The sequence below is a fragment of the Aythya ferina genome, assembly GCF_964211825.1.
Source record: "Aythya ferina genome assembly, chromosome: 2".
NCBI lineage: Eukaryota > Metazoa > Chordata > Aves > Anseriformes > Anatidae > Aythya > Aythya ferina.
Genome location: NC_140297.1, coordinates 109,445,900 through 109,467,691, shown reverse-complemented (window position 1 = coordinate 109,467,691; position 21,792 = coordinate 109,445,900). Strand labels below are relative to the sequence as shown.

Here is a 21,792-nt window from a genome sequence, read left to right as displayed (position 1 = left end):
AAAAAAAAAAGGAGATATTTAGGTCAAAAATGCATTAAGCAAGATACTGAGGCTTGAAATGAGAGAAGAGAGGACAGGCAAAAATGTACAAAATGACACCATGATTTGTAATCATTCTCTCTCTAACAGTAGCTTTCTTTTTTAATTGGGCTTTCTACTGGGCTTGGAAATGTTTGCTCTTGTTTTTGTGCAAATCACAAGTCCATCCTCAATTAATGACCATTAAGTATCATAGTAACAACATATGACAGAGTAATTTAGCTGACCTGTCACAATAAAAGCTGTCCTGAAACTCCTTACAGTATGGGTGTCTGCAATATATGAATTGCACAATGCACATTTACAACAGCTCTAGAGAATTCATAGAAAGTGCGAGAAAGAAATACAAGAGTACCTTTTTATTTTTATTTTTTCCTGTACTATAAATAGCAGTAACATGAAACATTTTCTGTAAAGCCATTTGGCAGCTGTATAACCTGTGCTATCGTACTCAAAACTTCACTTTCATTTATACATAATTGTTTGCTGTTACCTTTTTTCCTTCTCAATGTCTTTCTTCTCCTAACCAAATTTATCTCTACAGCTAGATGACTCAGCTACTTCACTGAAAAAAACTGTGTCCCTGCTGTGCCATCTTGTCCTGTAAAAATAAACTATGAAATAAATAATTATTTTTAATATAAAGTTTCTTGAAGTAGGAGATTTCTTACTGGACTAATATTTTCCTCTCTTTTAGCATGAAGATATGCAATGCTTCTTACAATCCCCCTCTCGTCACCCCCAAATTTCTATCTTTCAAATTACATTGAGAATTTCCCTGTGGTTGCTAACAAGGTTGATCACAAGCCAGAATCTTATTCTTTGCATGCAGGAATGTGGATTAGTTCAGTCTGCCTACACAGGCAAGCACTGTTCAGGGCTTTCACATAATCTCCTGTGACGTGAATGAAGAAATATACTAAATAAGCTGTGAAGAATGATTGAATCACTACAGTTGAATGATCAAATGGCAGCACGGAACTGCCATAGAAGCTCAGGCCCCTAGTGAGACATTGCAGTTTTACTGAATCAGTTACTTTGGCTTTCAGGATTCTCTCTCTCTCTCTCTCTCTCTCTTTCTCTCATTTATTATTATGAATTATTATAATTATTTTTAGCACAGTTAATAAGCAGGAACTGATCTCAGCTAAAGATATAAAAAAATACACTTGTTTGTTTGTTTGTTTGTTGTCCTTTCCATCAAATTAAATGTTTCTACAACAGTTACTAACAGTTCGCATTAGAACATATTTCAAACTGCATAGGAAAACTGTATAATTTTCTTTTAGTCTACTGGGTTAACTGCTTGCAAAGCTGTTTTAAAATTTCACATTGCCACAGAACAAACAATAATCTGTTGCTTAATATTAGCATAGAATTTAAGTACTTGAAAGTGCTTCTAGACAAAGAACTCAAGATACTAAAACAAACTCCATTTAATTCCAAATGCTGAAATTTTGCATAAGGGTATAACAGTAGCTAAATGACCAACCCAAAATTCCAAAATAAATGTGAGTGCTGAAATGTTGAGAATCTGGTCTAGTATCTCTTGATAAATCATTGGGTATTGAAGCCTTTACCTCAAGATCTTGCTATGCAAAATGGAAGTAACTCACAAGCTTTAATCCCTCTTTAAAAATAATGACTATCTTATATTTACAATCATCATGGAGATGTAGTCTAAAGGATCTAATTTCATTTGATAAAAGCGATTTGTCTCCCAGATATTGTTTTTATTATTTTTTTGTTCATTTTTTCTCCCATCTCCAGATTATTATAAATACATTTACAAGCTCTTCACTGCATTATTTCAAGTCGGTGTACTCAGTCAGTAAATAAATCTCTCCCTTATGGAATTTCTTCTGAACATTAGTTAAAATATAATCATAAAAAAAAAAAAAAAAGCGTTTCTCATCTAGGAACATCATATATGCAAACATATTATAATGTATTTAATGCTCAAGACATGGAAAGAACATTTTAAAGCCATTTTAAAAAGATATATCTGTGATTTTTCCTTGAAGAGCCAGTAACTAGGAAAACTTCATGCTTTAGAACATCTGATTTTAAATGATCCAATAAACCTCTTTCACCATCAGATTTTGGTTACAATGAGCTAAACCTTAATTATGTAGTGAAACTCAGTTCAATTTGAAACAGTGAAGATATATACTGCAACACAGAAATCTGAATGGAAAGTCTTCATATCTGAAAGTCTTTAAATGTGATCATGTTATTAGGTGTGCAATGTCAATGGAATCTGACAGGAACTAGACTGGTTCAAGGAGACCAGTATGAAGATAAATTTATATCATCAGATCCTAGCTTCTGTTGCAAATGGGCATGACAGGTCCTATCTACTTTGCTGCTGATTGAGAGCTCATGAACTCTGCTAAATTTAATTTCTATTCCCATTTGACAACAGCCAGGAAACCACCCTGTCAGGCAGCTTTTAACAGCCATTACCTTCTGCCTTTCTAAAAGTCATTCTAGATTTTAATTAATTTTCCAAAGCTATTTCGGGAAACCTTCAGGATTGAATACACTGTGTGTTTTTGAAAAAAACACACCTGAATTACATATGACAGTTTAGTGGCATAGGAAAAGGGAATTTATACTAACACAGGAAACCAGTTGTACCCCTATGTTTTTGCAGGAGATGACTCAGAGAGGAAATTAGAAAGTAAATTTCTAGGAGGACTGAGCCCCAGATTTGACCTTTTTTTGTGTTCCTGGTTACATTTGTTATTATTACCAGCAGTGGTGCCTCCATCTAGCCTGAATACCTGGGAGGTTTTCCTCCCATGGAAAGCGTGACGTGGCAGGCAGGGTCACTCTTAGGTCTCACAGCAGAGTGTAGGGACACAGCTGGGTTACCTTCACGGATCTAAGAAATGCAATAGCATTTCTAAAGCTTCTTACTTTTAAGCCACCACAGCCACCTTAAAGTTTCAGTGTTTGTTCCTCAGTATGAATAGCTTTTGCTCAGCTTTTCCTTAGGCAATAGACTGTTACTGAATACAAGCCAAAGGGTGCAGTATTTTTAATTCAGTTGGTTTATGTAAACAACAGAGATAATGTAAAATGAAGGATCTTTAGAATACATGAATACCGCCTAGAATACTATGTTACTTCAAGACCTCTCTGAGTTTATCTCCAGAATAAACTTTTTAAGTATGATGTTGTAAACGTGAATGCTCTCAGTGCTTTCTCTCTCAATCTCTGCTTGTTTCAAATGAAGCTTTATACAAGTGCAGGTACTAACACCAAATATTATTCCTTGCCCATCTCTGAAATGTTATTGACCTTGGTAGTATATGCAAGAAACCCATAAAAACATGATAATAACATCTACCAAAGAGACAAAAAGAAAGCAAATTAATGTTTAGGATTTTATCACAAATACATTTTAAAAAGATTAATTAAAAAAAAAAAAAAGAAACAAAACTTATGCAGATTTAATACCTTTTAAAAGAGGAAATGTATGTAGTTGTTAAGCCAGAAGAATGGAACTAACGCAATCTGGGTTAATAGCTTATTTCTGTGAAGATCTTATTTTACATGACTGTATAAATTACTTCTCATCTTTCTGCTCCATTTTTGCCCTCTAGAAAGTGGGATGACAATCACTTTTTGAAAACAAAACAAACAATGACAACAACAAAAAAAAACAAACAACACACACACACAAAAACAAACATGCAAAAAAAAAAAAACCCCAAAAACCCACCAACAAACACACAAAAAAACATACCACCAGCACTGAAAAATAAAAATAACAAATCCCCAAAACACAGAATTATTGAGCCATAACTCTACAGGATGAAAAAGCATGCATGGCCTTAAAATAAAAAATATTACTTCACAAGATGTTCTTAAACTCTTTTCTTTCTTTTTGAATAGGAATTTGAGAATGCTCTCCTACACTATAACCTTGAGAATCTTATAAGAAGAGACCTTGCTAATGTGCACATTATTATTATTATGATTAATCTAAACATATGTATATTCCTGGAGTTTATCAGGGCAAAGAAATTAGCAGCTTTGCAACATAAGCCTATTTACATAAAATAATAAAATTTTTATGGATCAGACTTGTAGTTTTGCTCAGTTTGTGGATTCCACAATAGAAATTGGTATAGCACATACTGAGATATAAATGTAGACTCAGGTGAACAGCTCAGACTCTTTGTATTGGTGATGTGAGTTAACTGCAACTTCACAGTAACAACAACAGTAACACATGAAAGTCTGTAGAAGAATAGTAATCACAAATGGTGGGTGCTAACTGCATAGCTATTTTCCATTAATTTTGCAACATACTTAACGTCATCATTTAAGGTGGCTCCTGTAGCTGTTTTTGCTGAAAAGTACACTTGGAGCTACCTGCAGTATTTTCTTTCTTCCTTATTCTGCATTTTGTGAAGTTTTATGTTCTTGAATAAAGTTGCTTCTTAATTCTATTTCTTTATCTTTGTTTTAATTTGTAATAGTGTCCAGAGCTCTGGTTTGCAGATGACATTAACACAGCTGTTATACACACACAGAGTCTCAATTTTGATATCTAAGTGTCAACAACTGCTCTTGAACTCTCAAGAAATACACGAACAACCCTGTTTTCCAAGTAAGAAGGAAGGCCAAATGACTCAACTGTGAGTCCTACCATGACTTATTATAAGGGAATTTCTGGCTTAGCCTGTCAAGCAGACTGACTTGTAACTCTCAGTTTTTTGAATGATTTTCACTATTCTTTTCCCTGCTTCTCATCTATACTAAGAGCCTAGTCATTTACATTAAATGACCATCCTGGTAGGTATACAGGTTCACATGGTACACTTCATATATATTCCTAGCCAGTGTTGTGAGACAGGAGTCTGATATATTTTAATTTTGTTCTGTATTACTGCTGGAATCACATATTTTATTTTCACTTTTAAAAAGGATTTTTAAACCACTTAAATAGAGGGTTTCACTTGCCTGTCCTCCTCTTCTTTTATTTTCTTCTTGAAGACTATAGGTCTAAATTCACCTAATGTTTGTACTGAAAAAGCCTGATGCTGCACACTGTAAAATGGGAAGTAAGTTATTATCTATAAAGATTCATCTGGCCATGTCAAGAGATCACAGAATCACAGAATCACAGAATTTTCTAGGTTGGAAGAGACCTCAAGGTCATCGAGTCCAACCTCTGACCTAACGGTAACAGCCCTCCACTAAACCATATCCCTAAGCTCTACATCTAAACGTCTTTTGAAGACTTCTAGGGATGGTGACTCCACCACTTCCCTGGGCAGCCTGTTCCAGTGCCTCACAACCCTTTCAGTGAAGAAGTTCTTCCTAACATCTAACCTAAAACTCCCCTGGCTCAACTTAAGCCCATTCCCCCTCGTCCTGTCACCAGGCACGTGGGAGAACAGGCCAACCCCCACCTCGCTACAGCCTCCCTTGAGGTACCTAAAAAGAGCGATAAGGTCACCCCTGAGCCTCCTCTTCTCCAGGCTGAACAAGCCCAGCTCCCTCAGCCGCTCCTCGTAGGACTTGTTCTCCAGGCCCCTCACCAGCTTCGTCGCCCTTCTCTGCACCCGCTCAAGCACCTCGATGTCCTTCTTGTAGCGAGGGGCCCAAAACTGAACACAGTACTCGAGGTGCGGCCTCACCAGAGCTGAGTACAGCTCTGTAGCTGTATCCTTAATCTGTAGCTGAATTACTGGAAACCTTTAATGGAATGTGACTGAATTATACTTTGTAGTATATTATTTTTTTTCCTGAAAAATATATTTAGGGACTATATTCAAATAACATTTTAATATGCCTTTATGCATTGTATTCAGAGAACTCTTGCATCAGCTCAACCTTATTCCCTAAGTGGATCTCCTTCTCCACGGAAATACGTTTTCCCCTTAGCTACACAACATGGAAGGTAGGGAAAAATACCACTCCACCTTGTGGCCAGAAAATTGGATGTATTTCTGCGCAGGGAAAACAAAACAAAACAAACAAACAAACAAAAAAAGATGCTGTGATAACATTACAGTGCAGCTCTTGGCTTATCTCTTGACCAATATTTTGATCTATTACATACAAATCAACTCAATTTTTCATGATTTTTAAGAAAAAAAATCCTACTTCTACAAACAGAACCCAGTTCACCTTGTTGAGAACAATCAAGAGCTATGCTGAAGAAATGGTAAACAATCTCATGCAAAGTATGGTTAAGAACAATCTCTTCAGTTGTACTTATTTCACATAACAGTTGTACATTTCACATAACAGTGTGAGCAAATGTTTTGGGCTTTCCAGAAAGATGCTAGTATGCCAGATCAAGTCCAGCTGACAGTTACCAGGGCAGCTGGGGGGTTGGAGAATGTAACATACAAACAGACTGAAGGAACTGATTTCTTCAGTCTTGAGAAGGGAAGTCTATGGATGAATATTACAGTAGTATTCAAACAGTAATGGGAAGTTGTAGAGAAGGCAAAGCCAGCCACTCCTAAGTGGTACTCAATGAAAAGTTGCAAACAAGTTTTGACAAAAGATATTCAAATTTTTCAGGACTAAAATATTCACTGTGGACATGGCTGGTCACAGGTTGCCCAGAAAGGCCATAGAACCTCCATCCTTGGAGATTTTCAAAACCTACTTAGAGAAAGACCTGAGCAACCTGCTTAAGCTTGGAAGTTGTCTCTGTGAGGCTGACCTTGCTTTGTGGACCAGATGACCTCTAGAGATCTGCTCCTACCAAACTTGTTCTGTGGTTTTATTAATATAAAATCAGGATTGGACCCAGTTGACACAACGTCAGAAGCCATAAGATCATACATACTCTACCCAGTTTAAAATGAAGAATCCCAACATTTTTCTTCTGCAACCAAATATCTGCAAAACTTTGTGACAAAACATGTGTCTCATCCCCCCTCTAGTGGCAGGTACACATAGGACAACTCACTGTTAAAGCTAGTTTGTAAACTAGTGGCAGGTACCTGAGGAGTGGAAGACACGTGGATATCAGTATGTTCTGATATCATGGAATTGCTGGGGTTTGCTTTCAACTCGTTTTGAAAAACAAACAAACAAAAACTGAGAAAAAGGCACATTACATATATTCCTATCATTTAAAATCTCCCAATGTCCCTGAAGCCACGTAAAGTATGCTTTTTTTTTCTGACATTGAGCTATTTTTCTTCAATTTTCAAATGCTATTTGCATGTTCTATATTTATGTATATATGCAAATGCACACACATATATATGATTATCTCTCAGTGTATGTGCATCATTTTAGTGGTTGTATATACATTTACATTTATGTGTACATTTTCTTAGTGGACTAAGTTAATAAAGCATTTCCAAGAGCTATTCAGACAAGGCTGCCTAAAGTCATCTTTTACATCTATAAATCAATAAAATTGTCTAAGCTTGAAAAATACATATGTATTACAATTACCAATTATGAATTATGTCAAAGAAGTTAACGTATTCAGATCAAAGTATATCATAAATGTGGTTTAATGTACTGCAACTTAAAAAGAAAAAAAAATCTTAAAAAATATATAAAGAAAAATAACAAAATCAACATTAAATTCTGCTTACAAAAAGTAAGAATACTATACATATATTTACTTACACAGCTAGCATGCACTATATACGTCAAATAGTAAAGGAAATACAGAAACATATGATGGTAATTGTGGCAATATGATTCATAAAACCAGGAAAAATGAGACCTTTTAAATAGTCTTCAGAAAGAAAAAAAATATATAAAAAAATGAATGTTTAGTTACTGGTTGGAAAGAAGTGAACTTTGACATACATGAGGCACCCTGAGAATATTTTCAAAGTATTTTAATGAACTAAATAATTAAATTTCATAGAAAATGACATTACTGAGGCAAAGTTGCAAGAAGTTAACATTTTAACCATAGTTTCAGCTATGGTAAGAGACAATCAACGTTCTCAAACTACTTGACCTCTAATTGTCAATGGCACCAAAACCATCTTAGTTTGCTATAGACAGACAATATTTGATGAATATCAAAGATGCACCTGAACAGCAACAGTAAGACAGCACCTACCATAAAGGATATCAGATAACCAGTTCCTCCCTTGATAAGCCAGACAAGCTTTTGTACAGCTTTCCTGTACATGTAAAGTGATATACAGCCTACAGCTATCAGAAATAAATAGCACATGCAGGAGCTTAACTTCTGCATGTTTCTGTGAAAGAATTTCCACATGGGTTTCCTAACCACATTCTTGTGTATTCACAACTGGAGAATTTTAATTTAGATACCAGTCTGTCAAATTGTTCTACATGTGATATTAGTTTTAATCATCCAGATATCTAACAACTTCAGTGTGGCAAATCACCTGCTTAAAGTTAATGCATGCCAGCTACGTGCAGAGTTGGGCATGAACATCTCATTTGTTAACACAGAGAGACAACCTGACATAATCAAGGGGATAGAAAACACTTGTTGCCACAGCACAGAATGAAAAAAGCATCTTCAACAATCTGCCAGTGCTGATAGTCCTATTATCCTACCTCCGACAGCTTCTATTAATGTTTAGTAGTAATAAAAAATGTACCAGGCATTACACGGAAAATAGTGAATGCTGCAACCAGTGTCCAGAAGTTTTATCAATTTAAGTTACAACTCATACTACAGATAATGGCATTACAACAATAGGGTGAAAAAAAGGCTGCAGGTGGATACAATTTACAAAAGTAGACTTACTGGGCAGTGCATTTATCAGGTTACTTTTGAAACTACGTACATTAATCAATAGTTCTAAATGCTGCTAGGTTATTTCCTCTCCAGAAGCAACAAAGTATGCCACTCTTGGTCAATCAGACAGTTATGCTCAGTACATCCTCTACAATTCAGTCTTGCACACCTTAAAGAAACATGGAAATACAGCTTAAAGTGCTATCGCTGATCTTTGAAACTGCCATTCTGTCTAAGCAAGAGTCAGTTAACAGAAAATGGAGAGAAATAAACATATAGTATAGACTACTTAAACAACTAGCTGGACACCTAGATCTTAGCTCATGTTAAATAAAATCTCCACTTTCATTTTCAAACTTCAGATTTAAATTTGGGTATTACACTAATCAAGATACAGCTGGTCAGCACTAGCTAAAAAAAGGATAAATAGACTATGCTAGGAGGTAAGCCTTTCCACAAGTACGTGGAGAGTTCCAAAGAAAAGCATATCAATCAACCTTGCTTTAACAGATGTAGCAAGCACGGCAGAACTCCATTTACAAAAACTGATGGAAATTTAGGAATGCCAATGCAATGTTGGTGATTGCCCATGAAACAGACATATTTTTTACACTCCTAAAAGTTTCAGGGAAAGTAATCGATTAGGGGGGAAAAAAAAAAAAAAAAAAAAAAAAAGCAAAGAAATCTGGTGAATAATTACTAATTTGAACAGAACAAAAATATATTCACTAAACATAGTATCCTGAATACCATCAAGGACCTCAGAAGATGTAATACCTAAAAGTCATTTTTCAGGTGTGCTGAAAAGAACAGAGCAATCCTTACAAAATTTTACATAATCAGGCATACGCTAAAGAGGTATATTATACAACGAATCACTTCCTCTTACATTTGGTCTTGCATTTTTCTTATAAAACAGCTCAATTTTCCTTGTGTTTTACAGTTTTAGGATACAAAGTGAAATAAAATGATTCAGAGTTGCCAGCTGCTAAATATTTGAGGATATGAAAATGGTTCTTTTCCATAAAGGATGATGGTCAATTTAACTACCATATTTATAGGTTCTGAAATACAGTTCCACATCCAGAGGAGGACAACAAAGCTGGAAAAAGTGCTGGAAGACATGAGGACACTTGGGTTGCCCAGTCTGGGGAAAAGGAGGCTGAGACGTGACCTCGTGGCTCTCTACAACTTCCCAGGGAGGGATACACAGAGAGAGGTGCTGGCCTCTGTTCCCCAGTAACTAATGTCAGTATGCATGGGAACAGTACAAAGCTGTGCCTGAGGAGGTTCAGACTGGATGTTAGGAAAAATTTGTTTACTGTGAAGGTGGTCAACACTGGAACAGGCTTCCTAGTGAGGTGATTGATGCCTCATGCCTGTCAGTGTTCAAGAGGCATTTGGATAATGCCCTCAGTAATAGGCTTTAATTTTTGGTTAGCCCTAAAGAGATCAGGCAGTTGAAGGGATGATCTTTGAAGGTCCCTTCCAACTGAACTATTCTATTCTATTAAAAAAGGCTAATTGAAAAACAACAACTTATGCTATTCCATGACCTTTTTATTATGTAGTTCAAGATCTGCTTGGACATTGTCAGAGCAAAATATGCTTGCTAAATCAATCCCTTGCAGCTGGAATCTTTTTGGACTCTCACTGATTAGGCTAATAAGGATTCCACTGGATACTATTTATCAGATCTTTCACAAAAGTGAACTTGCCTGATACAATATGAAAAACTGTGTGTAGTGAATCAGTACAGTACTTTGCTCTAAAGTACTGTTTAGGAAATACAACTGAATAAGCAAGTCTATTTGTGAATTCATCCCATCAGTTTGGGAGGTTTCAAGAATCCTAGAATGGCTTGGGTTGCAAGGGACCTAAAGGTCACCTAGTTCCAAACCCCTTGCCATGGGCAGAGATGCCACCCATTAGATCAGGTTGCCCAGGGCCTCATCCAACTTGGTCTTGAACAGTTGTGGGCATCCACAACTTCTCTGGGCAAGAACACACCAGAAATATGTCTTCCCAAATGACTTACTATTGAGCTTTGTCACTTTAGGAACCCAGTGCTGAATTTAAAAAGTGAATATCACTATCAGCATAATATTGTCCTGTAAATGACCTGAACTAAAATGTGTTATCTGCAGTAAAAATGACTCAAAGGAAAAAGCAAAGAGCACAACATGGAAAAGATAACTCACTTCCAAGTATGACTTAATGAACAAAAATACTGAAAAAAAAGTCCTTTTTAATCAGTCAAATTTAAGATGATGATAAAAAAAAAAAACAAAAACAAACAAAAAAAAACACACACAAAAAACCCTGGATTACATTTCATGCTATTCCATATTGATGAATAATTCAGTTCCCCTTGTAGAAAAATTATAAAACTCTAACAAAATGATTCATAGTATTAAAACATTTTCCTTAGCAAACATCTTATATGTTAGCAAGACTTCTAAAGAGGAAGATGTTTTTTTGGAAGATTTATTATTGTGAGATTATGGTAGGATGATCTGGATGGTTCAATTTATTTAATCACGTCATCCTGACAGAAGTACTTTGTTCTTTCAAGAGGCAGACACACGTTTGAGGGCAAGTAATAGATCTTATATTCTGAAGTTGAGAGGATAGAGTCTGCACAGGCTCATGGTGTCTTGGAAATGCACAATAAAACAGCAATAATTGTGCACCATTAACCCCACATCAAGCAATATATGGCTGGCATAAGCAGTGGAAGAGGTCCACTTATTTATTGACTTGAAGGAGGCACTGCAAAAGCCATAACAAACCATATATATGGGGAGGTAAGGGAAGAAAGAAAAGAATCCACTCTAATATTTTTACTGTAGCTGTTAGAGGTTCATTTACCAAGAGGGGGAAAAAATAATAATAATAAAAAAAATCTCTTCCTATCACCAGTATAAACACACCTACAAATAACTGCAGGAAAAACCATTCTGCTCAGCAAATTGCAGGTTTGCAAAATAAGGTTTTTGAAGATCAGATTCTCAAACTACCCCATGAGAGTATTTTATATTAATCCTCTTGAAACAGATAGATTAAAAAATATGAGTATAAATTATAATGTAAGTATTGATCAGAACTGCAAAGGCAGTATAATTGAACATATGAAGAATTATATATGATATTTCAGTTTGGGTTAAATCATCATAAAAAAAATAAGAGGTATCAGAAAGCTCAGCATGTGATAAATGCTATTACATGACACCTGAGGCAAATCAGAAGGCTTAATCACTTCATCTGTGAGCCCACCACCAAGTCAGTGGATGATGTGGAAAGGGAATCCAGACACCGGCCTCTAGCCAAAGTGGTTCACTGAAACCAGCTACCTCACTCCCAGCCCACTCTCACCTTTAAAGACTCAGTATATGAAACAGGATTCACACGGCAGACAACCAACCAACTGCACGAACATCAGGCAACCTGAAAAAGGCAGTGAGCAGTTTCCCCTGAGTGCCTTTCTATCAGAGCTTGAGACTGAGGATCCGTGCAAGGAGTTGCAGAGACTGTAGTGGAGTGCAGTTCTGGAGGTTGGCAACCTGGTATGAGCACAGCTTGTGTGCCAAGAATGAGAAGCAGAGCAGGGCAGGCAACACAGAGCTGGAGCTGGTGTAAGGTGGGAAAATATGGATTTGGTTGAAGAAGAAGAAATATAGAATGAGGGGGTGGGAACTTACAGCAGGAATAGAGAAGATTCTAATTTGGATAGCTATAGAGAATCCAGGAGGAAGCTGGGGCTCTTGAATGCTTTACAGCATGGCTTCAAGACCCAGAGATTTTGGCAACCCTTACTCTGCACTGACATTATGCTGACTTTAACATTATACTTTTCTCACACTGTCACTAGGTCTTGCATTAAAATATTCTCCTCCTGCCCACGCTGTTATCCCACACCTCCTCTCAGAATCATTACGCTTAGAATATCTTTTGTATACAAGCTAGGGAATACACTCTCAAGGGGCTTGCTTAGAGTAGCTTTCTGTAATATCAACTAAAATTCAAAAACAAGTATGCAAATTCAAACCGTGAAAGTCTGAAGGAGTCAGAATCCACAGGTATCCCTGAGAAATTGCTCTCATTATCCTGGAAGGAGGCAGAGAACTCCACCTTAAAGGAGAACTGCATATTTGGGTGACTTCACTTGTTGCAGTGCATGGGCAGCACATGAGCTCAAATTCAGTACACAGACCTATCATGCAATTTAATTAATTTCAATGGGACTTAAGTGAATATTGTTCATCAGTCTGTCATCTGTGCTTCTGGAATTACCCAGGTGTACCATGTGGTAAAAATGAAGCCTCAAATGCTAATATGCTAAAATGAGTGTTGCTATTATAGCTCATTGCTATTAAAATCAGTGCAACTTCATAGTGGCGACCTTCCCATACAGTTAAGAGGAACACAAGCTAAACCCCCAGTGTTCAGCCTTACTTTCTGTCTGTGAGCGGAGTAATGATTAAAACCCTTTTGAAGATCACCATCAAAGCCTATTTTGCTATTGATTTATACTGAATGTTAATAATTAAACAGCTGGCATATTTCTCAGCTTACTCTCATTGAGACCCAATAAAAGGTAATCTATTTATGTTCCACTAAAGATCTCTAGTGGTCCTTTAGTACCCTCAGTGTCCAGTAAATATTCACTAATCTTATTATGGGGCAAGAATAAGTTTTCATTTGAATCAGTATGAAAATGGCTTCTTTGGCTCCCAATAATAGCTGTTGTTAGATCTGAAAAGTGGAAAGGAATATGTCACTGCATGTAATGTGAAGAAACTAGCCAATCACTTAACAAGTTTTCTTTAAGCAGGAGTTGGACCTGATTCATGAAAAAAATGTGTATGTTCAGTGGGTGGCAACTTTGATGTAGTTCTTTTATGTATATAAGGGTTAGCCAGAGTGTCTGAATAAAAAAGGAAGCCAATCTGCTTTTATTCAGGCATAGCACCATGTGGGCTGGATGTGAAAAACAGAAATGGTATATTAAATGCAATTCAGAGAAGAGACTCATTTTCTTGTTAGTAGAAATTATGGCAATAGGAGCCCAGCTGAAATGTGTAACACAATGATATGAATCAGTGATGACTGCAAATGTGGGTCTTAGAACATTTTTTTTTTTTCTTTCCCTATTGTGAGGTATTTTTCTATCATCCTCATGAAAAAACTGTAAACACCTGTGATCATCCACCTCCTCTCATGTTCCTCCTTCCTAACATTGAAGAATCATTAGGATCCTGATCATTCATGGAATCAAGCAATAAATGTGACATTAAAAACAAACCATGTTTGATTTCAATGGTATGCTCCTTCTTCAGCCTGTACATCCTAATTTATCCCCATTTTGGGGACAGTACACCAGGAGACCAAGTGCTGTGGAAAATTCATGTACTTTTCCTGGATGAAATTTACATTTGTAACTCACTACACATCTCATAAAAGGAGCAGCTTTTTAAAACTGAAAACCAAACCACCAGTGTCTGCCAGAGTTAAAAAAAAAAAAAAAAAAAAAAAGTTACATTTAAAGTTCATGGGGGTTACTGCATTTTATTAGGAAGGGTTCAGGATGAAGCACCTTTGTTATTAAAAATCCATTGCTGCAAAGGAAAGAATCTTGTCATAAGGACAAGATTTCAGAACAGCTTGATAATTTTATAATTGGATTTTTTTTTTTTTTTTTCAAAAAGTGACCTGTAGATCCTTTTTACTGAAGCAACAGTCCCAGACATGAATGTTAAAGTCACAAACAGACACCACTTGTGGGGAGCCAATGATGGACTGCAGCATACTCAGGCTAGTAATAATCCAAGAGTGATATTCACCACAAAATTTCATCCAGCCACGTTAAGACGAGATGTATCCTTGCTTTTCCAATGGCTAGAAAAGGCTCCCAAGAAGTAGCTCAAACTAGATGCCCAGTTGTCAAACAGCTGAATAATCTAAATCAAACAGGGAAATGAATTTCATTTGCAAACTAACAGCACTGAATAAACAGCACTAAACAGGTTTTTCAAGATCCATATTTTCTACTCACAATTCATTTACTTGGGGTCTCCAGCCTGCACTGAAACTCATAATGTCCACAGCAGTCACCTGACATGATTAATTAATGTTAGCTTACATCTACCTACATTGACAGCACCCCCATATTGTACAGAAGTGTAACTGGGTCATTCAGGAGAGTTGTCAAAATAGAAAAACAGTGAAATTAATCCAGTAACCCTCATGTAAAACTCAATTTTCAGGAAAGTCTGAAGTTGTTAGCCTTGATTTTATTAATCTAGTATTTGCATTAGATATGTAAGTTCTTTTAACACCTTAGACTAGCACTTGAACCAAGACAAGCCATAAAATTCCTACACAGGTACAATACAAATGTAGCCAAGCTACTGCCAAGTTATAAAGTGTCCATATTGGACTGAAACTGTTTCAAGTTTCTATGCTACCTAGGCCTATTACTTCACACCAATTTTGTGTAGGGCCATTAAGCATGCCTTCTTCCCCATAACAGGCTGATTTATCATGTCACACAGGGGTCTTAACAGTATTCATGACTCTTCCGCCAATCAATGGAATTCTGGTAAGCAGAAATATAGGTGACAAATAACTATAACATGGGATTAGAAAACTATAAAGCAATACACTGCATTTTGCTTTCAAATCAGCAAATTCCTCTTCATTTTCTCAGGCTGGAGACTATACTGCTAAAAGCTTTTGATCAAATCAGCTGTCATGGGTTATTTAAAAACAAACAAACAACAAATCAAACCCAATAAAACCAACCAACCAACCAAAACAACAACAAAAAACAAACACCAAACAGGATACTGTTTCATCAATAATCTTAGCAGTTCCCTTGAAATAATCCTGTTGAAATACAGCATTTCTGGGAACAGGGTCATGGGAGAGGCAACTTTGCTCCTGACCCCCATAAATCCCTCCCTCCCCCAAGATTTACACAGGCCAGAGGCAATTATGGCTATTTACATGGAAAGCCAATGGTTACACATCATCTTTCAGTTTCTATGGTAGCACAGTTCCTACAAAACACACCTCCAGGCTCACCAGAATCCCTACATACTCTTAAACCATTCCCTTAACAGTGAATTTCCTCCCAGAATGCGCCAGGCAATGTGAATTAATGCTGACCCGATCATTGGCAGAGGGAAATGTGAGGCGCTGGGGAGAGGCCCTCTGAATGAATGGCAGTGGTTGCCCCTGCTGTCTCCTGGCCTCCCTCCTGCCTCATTCTGATGCCCTCACCAAGGCCACAGAGGCTCTGCCAGGCAAGCGGCAGGAAGAGAAAATCATGCCAAAGAGCGCACACTCCTTTTATGTCCTGCTGTTTTCTCCTCCTTGGAGAGAACTGAAAAATCCATCACCCAGAAAATTAAGATGGAAAAGGCTGAAATCGCTTCTGCCTTCACTGTTGTTAAGCTTATGCAATAGAAACATTTCCTAGATAATGGGATTTGTCAGCATCAGTTGAAAAAAAATGCCTACTGCGTGATAATATTAAGAAGCCAACTATCCTTATAAACAGGAAGTGGCTGACATTATTTTTTCAGTTAATTCAATGCCTGAAGCAAAGCTATATATTATTGTTAACTATACAGATAACTGGAGTGCTTATACCAAGTTTACTTAAATTTTACTTTGCAATTAAAGCGTCTGTTTTACATATACACCTGTTTAATTTTCCCAATGTTGTCTTACCCCATTACAAGGCTGAATTTTAAGATTTTTATGTTACTATTGGAACACTGAATTGCAGCCAATAAAAAGGAATGTACTCTCTAAGTGTATCAGAATGTGTCCTGTATGTTAAATGTATTAATGGATTACTTCAGCTAAAAGTCCAATGGGAAGTCTATTTTTACAGGGTGAAAAAATTCAGGGTAAGAATAGTCCTCACCAAAATTTAAAATTTTCTTTATGCAAGTTAAGTATCTCATCATTATATGACAGTTTTCCTTTCTGATGCTGACAGAACCTTGGACTGGCAGGAAACTTGGAAGTTTTGATTAACAACCTACTGGAGCTCTTGGCAATGTGCCTGAGTGTTTCAGATTACTGCTGCTATAGAAACTCCCCTGTGTGACTGCACTGCTTTTCTTTTTCCTTGAATTTCTAAAACATTGATCGTCAATGGTGTTTTTTATTTTTTTGGTCTTTTTTTCAGTTTGCTCCACTTAGCAGCAACTGCTGCATTACTGCTCTACCCTTGCTTAGTGAAGAGCACCACTACACAAACAGCTATCATTACAGATAACAGGCATCATAAAAGAGTTTGCCATATGCCTTGTCAGCTGGCCAAACTGATGACACAATTGTTTTACAGCAGTCTGTGTAGTTCTTAGGAGATATATACATGTTGGGAAGTAGCAATTCATTAGCATTTCTTTAAGTGTAATACTAGTTAACATATTTTTAAAGACTGATTAAGTATGAGCTTAATATTAGTTTAATTTTAAATCACTACTTAAAAATTGTAATTTTAACTTATCCAAGAGAGAATGATGTACTGGCTAGAAAATCACACAAAAATAATTTATTTTCACAAGACATTCTCTTCTTTCAGTTCAATTTTTCAATGCTTGCTCTTTTCCTCCTGTCCCAGGATAATACAAATGACAGTAACATGAGGAATGGGCTCTCTCCTTTTCCGGAATAACTGTCAGACTTTAGTGGGAGCAGAAGGACCAAATGCACTTTCCATTGCTACCCAACTCAATGGAAAAAAAGTAGAAAATTGTGAAACAATGTAGCGTGCAGTGAAATGATGTGCCTCACATAGTTCATGCTAGCTACACCAAAAGGCTATCCTCACTATCAAAATGACCATATCTTGATGGTCATGACTGAGTACTGTGTGCATTTCTGGGCACCATAGTACAAAAAAGACATTAAACTGTTGGAGAGTGTCCAGAGGAGGGTGATGAAGATGGTAAAGGGCCTAGAGGGGAAGACGTATGAGGAGCAGCTGAGGTCACTGGGCCTGTTCAGCCTGGAGAAGAGGAGGCTGAGGGGGGACCTCATCACAGTCTGCAACTTCCTTACGAGTGGGAGTGGAGAGGCAGGCGCTTACCTATTCTCTGTAATCACCAGTGATAGGACCCGCGGGAACAGTGTCAAGCTGAGGCAGGGGAAGTTTAGGCTTGACATCAGGAAGAGGTTCTTCACCAAGAGAGTGGTCGCACACTGGAACAGGCTCCCCAGCGAAGTAGTCACTGCACCAAGCCTGTCTGAATTTAAAAAGCAATTGGACCATGCACTTAAGTCACATGGTCTAAACTTTTGGGTAGACCTGTGCGGTGCCAGGAGTTGGACTTGATGATCCTTATGGATCCCTTCCAGCTTGAGATATTCTATCATTCTATCATCTTCTGCACACATTCATCCTCACACTCACAGCTGCAACCATTGTTTCAAGAATCCTTGGGTGTAGTCCACGGGCACTCACCCCTATAAGAAGTTAGCTGCTGCTAGGCTAATCCTGCATTTCATTCCTGGTGCCCTGCCTGCCAGAGACCACATGGAAAGGGAACAAGCTGCATGTTGGAGAAGCTGTTTCAGCAGAGACAGAGTATTTCTTGGCATCTTACTTGTGGACATATGGAGAAAGTCTGACCTGACCAGGCATAGCAGGACTGCATGAACTCTATGTGAATAGATCAGTGGAAGATCCACCACCATCAGGATAGCTCATTCGGCTCACAACTTCCTCTGAGGGCTCCCAGGATAAAAGGGCTACCAGAAGGCTACTGCAGGCAGAATTACCTGTCCTAAATTGAGTGTAGGTGAGATCCTGAGCACCTTGCCAAAACATTGCAAGGCCAACATGTACAGCTGGCTGACATGTGGCAATAAACAAACCCTTTGAGTTGGACAAGTCACATTGGTACAAGCAAATCTTTTCATTAACTGGACAGCTGCCCAGCCTGCATGGGCTCAGAGCAGGTAAATGTCTGAGCATCTTCTGCTCTCAAGAAAGTCAATGAAAGCAGCCTCCAGAGGGCTGAGTAACGTCTTGCAAATGGGTTTAAAGCAAGAGAATGATTTTAAAAATAAAGCTACACAAAATGCACTTTTTTTGCACTTTTCTTTCAAAGCAATGCCATCAGAGATCGGATTACCTTGAGTCTCAGCTGTTTGGAAAACTGGTTACTTTTCATCTTGTCCTTCAGAATTTAAAATTAGCACATAAAAAGCAAGACTCTAGGATCACAGTTTTCAAAAGAGACTTCTAAATATTGCTGTAGCTTCTGATATCCATTTCATATCTGCTCAAACTTGCTGAAAGCCTGAAGCAGAAACTGAGATACAGATAAGTGTAAATCATCTCTACTACGTACAGACAGTATTCAAGCTAAATCCAAACCAGAAATTGATTTTGTTATCTTCTTCACTGATCAAAGCTTACAAAGAAATGGTACACTGTATCATTAAGGTCCTTATCATTTGCTAGAATTATTACAAGACAGAAGGTTTACTGTTATGATTGCAACTCTGATAAACATACAAATAAACAAAACTTATCTTAAAATGAGAAACTATAGAATTGTTCTCAAGCAAGTTAAGACAAAAGTAAGATTTGTTTCATCCATAAAAATAAAATAAATTAAAATAAAACAAAACAAAACAAATTACCCACCCATACAACTCTAACTAAGGAGAGGCCTCCTATACTACATAGTGCTGTTGGAAATCAAATTTATCTCCTTATTGTCCTTTCACTAGGACACACAAAACCATATAAATTGACAAGAACCTGTGACCAAGTGTCCCTCTCAAAGCAAGTCCAACTGAGTTCTGCCTACCTCCAAGGAGGCTCTTATAGCCTCTTTAGATATCTGCTCCAGGCATTTTGCCCTTCGTAATTTTTTCCCCTACTTAGTCTTAATTTCCTGTGTTTCACTTTGTTCTGGGGCTTCTGGTCCTTTCAGTACATACCTCTGAGAAGAATTTGAGAAAAATGCCCTTGATAGTTGAAGACAGCAATAAGACCTCCTATCAGCCATCTTTTTTATGCTGAACAAACCCCTTTTTCCCAGCCTCACCTTACACATTCTCATATGTACTGCAGTTCTCCTGGTAGCCCTCTGCTGGACTTGGTCCAGCATGTCAGTGCTTTTCCTTTTCTGGGGAGCCCCAAAATGGTCATGGTCCTCACAGTGTGGTCTCAAAAGTGCCACATAAAGGGGAAGGACTTGCTGGCTACACTTGCTAACATTGACTGGGACAGGACTGCCTGTCTTTGTTGCAAGGGCATGCTGTTGACATGCACAAGTGATTGTCCATGAGTACCTTCAACACCTACAAAGCTGCTTGCTAGCCAGTTAGCTTCCCAGTCTGTGCACAGTGTTATCTCTCCTCAGATGCAGGACTGCATTTACTTCTGCAATAAAACAAGGGGTAGCATTTACAGTTTTAGAGTGGAATCTGGGTTATTTCAGCCTCTTCCATACCACTCAGCTTTGAAGAAATAGCAGCATTACATATTGCCATCTATTATTTTACAACATGTGGTGTATGGGGGGGTAGGGGGGGGGAGGGGAATGACTGGATAAAACTGCAACCAATAATATAAAATTTAGAATAAAGGTTCCAAACCTCAAATATATAATATAAAAAAAGGTATACAGTATAGTAAAATAGTATAAAGAAATATGCATTACTACTGAAATATCCCACTGTGTTGTACTTACAGCCTGAACATTTAAAAAGGCAGCCAATGTAACACCTAGCATCAGTACTTTCCATGAAGAAAAGATTGAATTTTTAAAATGTTCAGGAAGAAAACATTGAAATTTATTTTCATGAGGGAAAAATGAATAGCCATCAAGAATGGATTCAGACAGCCATTGGGGTCTTGGAGTCTATTTTTCTGCCTTCTCATTTCTAGTGCCTGAATAATATCATATCACAACTCAATTCTTCTGAAGCAGAAAAAAATTGGAAAATTCATCTCAGGATTGCTCACATTCCGTCCATTGCAGCTGAGGTGTATCATTTTCACAAATGGGAAGAAAATGTACAGTATCAGCACATCAGGACCTAAACATGCCATTATCCCACAGCATCCACAACACATCTGATGGTCAAGAAAAGAGGAATGATGTGTAAGAATTATCTGCTGCACTACAATCTTTCATTGCAGAGAATCAGTCCTTCCCAATGCTCAAATCAAACTATATACATGAGACCAGAAGGTACTAAAGAAATGGGGAGAGATAACCTTATAGTGAAATAATGGACTAGAAAGAGTGATAGTCCAGTATTGAGAAGTTATATAGGAAATTTATGAGATGATTGACCACAAGATATTAACACCTCCAGAAGAGAACAGGAGATGGTGTCCTCCTCTTTCTCATATCTCATTAACCATTTCAAATGCTGTGGTGTAACAGTGGAGTCTCTGCTCCTCATTTCCAGAGACACTGTGCATCACTGAAACACTGTATTTACACATACATAGAATAACGCCTCTCTGCTCCTCCTTGCAAGGGAACTGTGGCTACAGAATAGCAATTTACCTCTCCATTTTTCTCTTCCCTCTTTCCTTCTTTTCCTTCCACCCTCCAATCTGGTTATTTTTGGTTTGCCAGTTGGGATTATTGCTCTTTTTCCCTGCTAAAATAAAAACAAACAACAGTTACACTTCAGATTCTGTGCTTAAGCACGAGATCTGTCTCCAGCATTAAACAGTCACATTTTCTTGCCTGAGGTGCAATGCAATCTCCTATGACACCAACTAAAGTAAGTGTTGCAAGTGAGGGAAAATTCTGCTTCTGGATTCAGATACAGTTTTCTGACTGCACTGGTAACTACCTACTCATGCAGAGTGCTGCCCTGAGAACTCAGCAGGGGCTGACATTTGCCTAGTCTTAGAGTCTGAAAAATTAGCCTTTTTGAGGTGAACTACAACAGCTATTCAGAATATACACAGTCAAATTAGAATATCTGTATTCTAAAGCAGCCTTTCTGTTTGATACATCTTAATTTCA

General features: G+C 37.5%; 1 protein-coding gene across 11 annotated transcripts in view; it reads right to left on the bottom strand.

Annotated features, from left to right (window-relative positions):
* DLGAP1 (DLG associated protein 1) overlaps nucleotides 1-21,792 on the bottom strand; it is a 417,012-nt gene that overhangs the window by 283,080 nt on the left and 112,140 nt on the right. For 5 of the 11 annotated variants that reach the window (XM_084510659.1, XM_084510658.1, XM_084510653.1 and 2 more), the window contains one exon: nucleotides 21,322-21,418. The exons of 4 other annotated variants lie outside the window; for them this stretch is intronic. The gene's annotated coding sequence lies outside the window, so the exon portion shown is untranslated. The remainder of the gene's footprint in view (nucleotides 1-21,321; nucleotides 21,419-21,792) is intronic. 2 more of the 11 variants (XM_084510660.1, XM_084510654.1) reach the window with 1 other exon arrangement.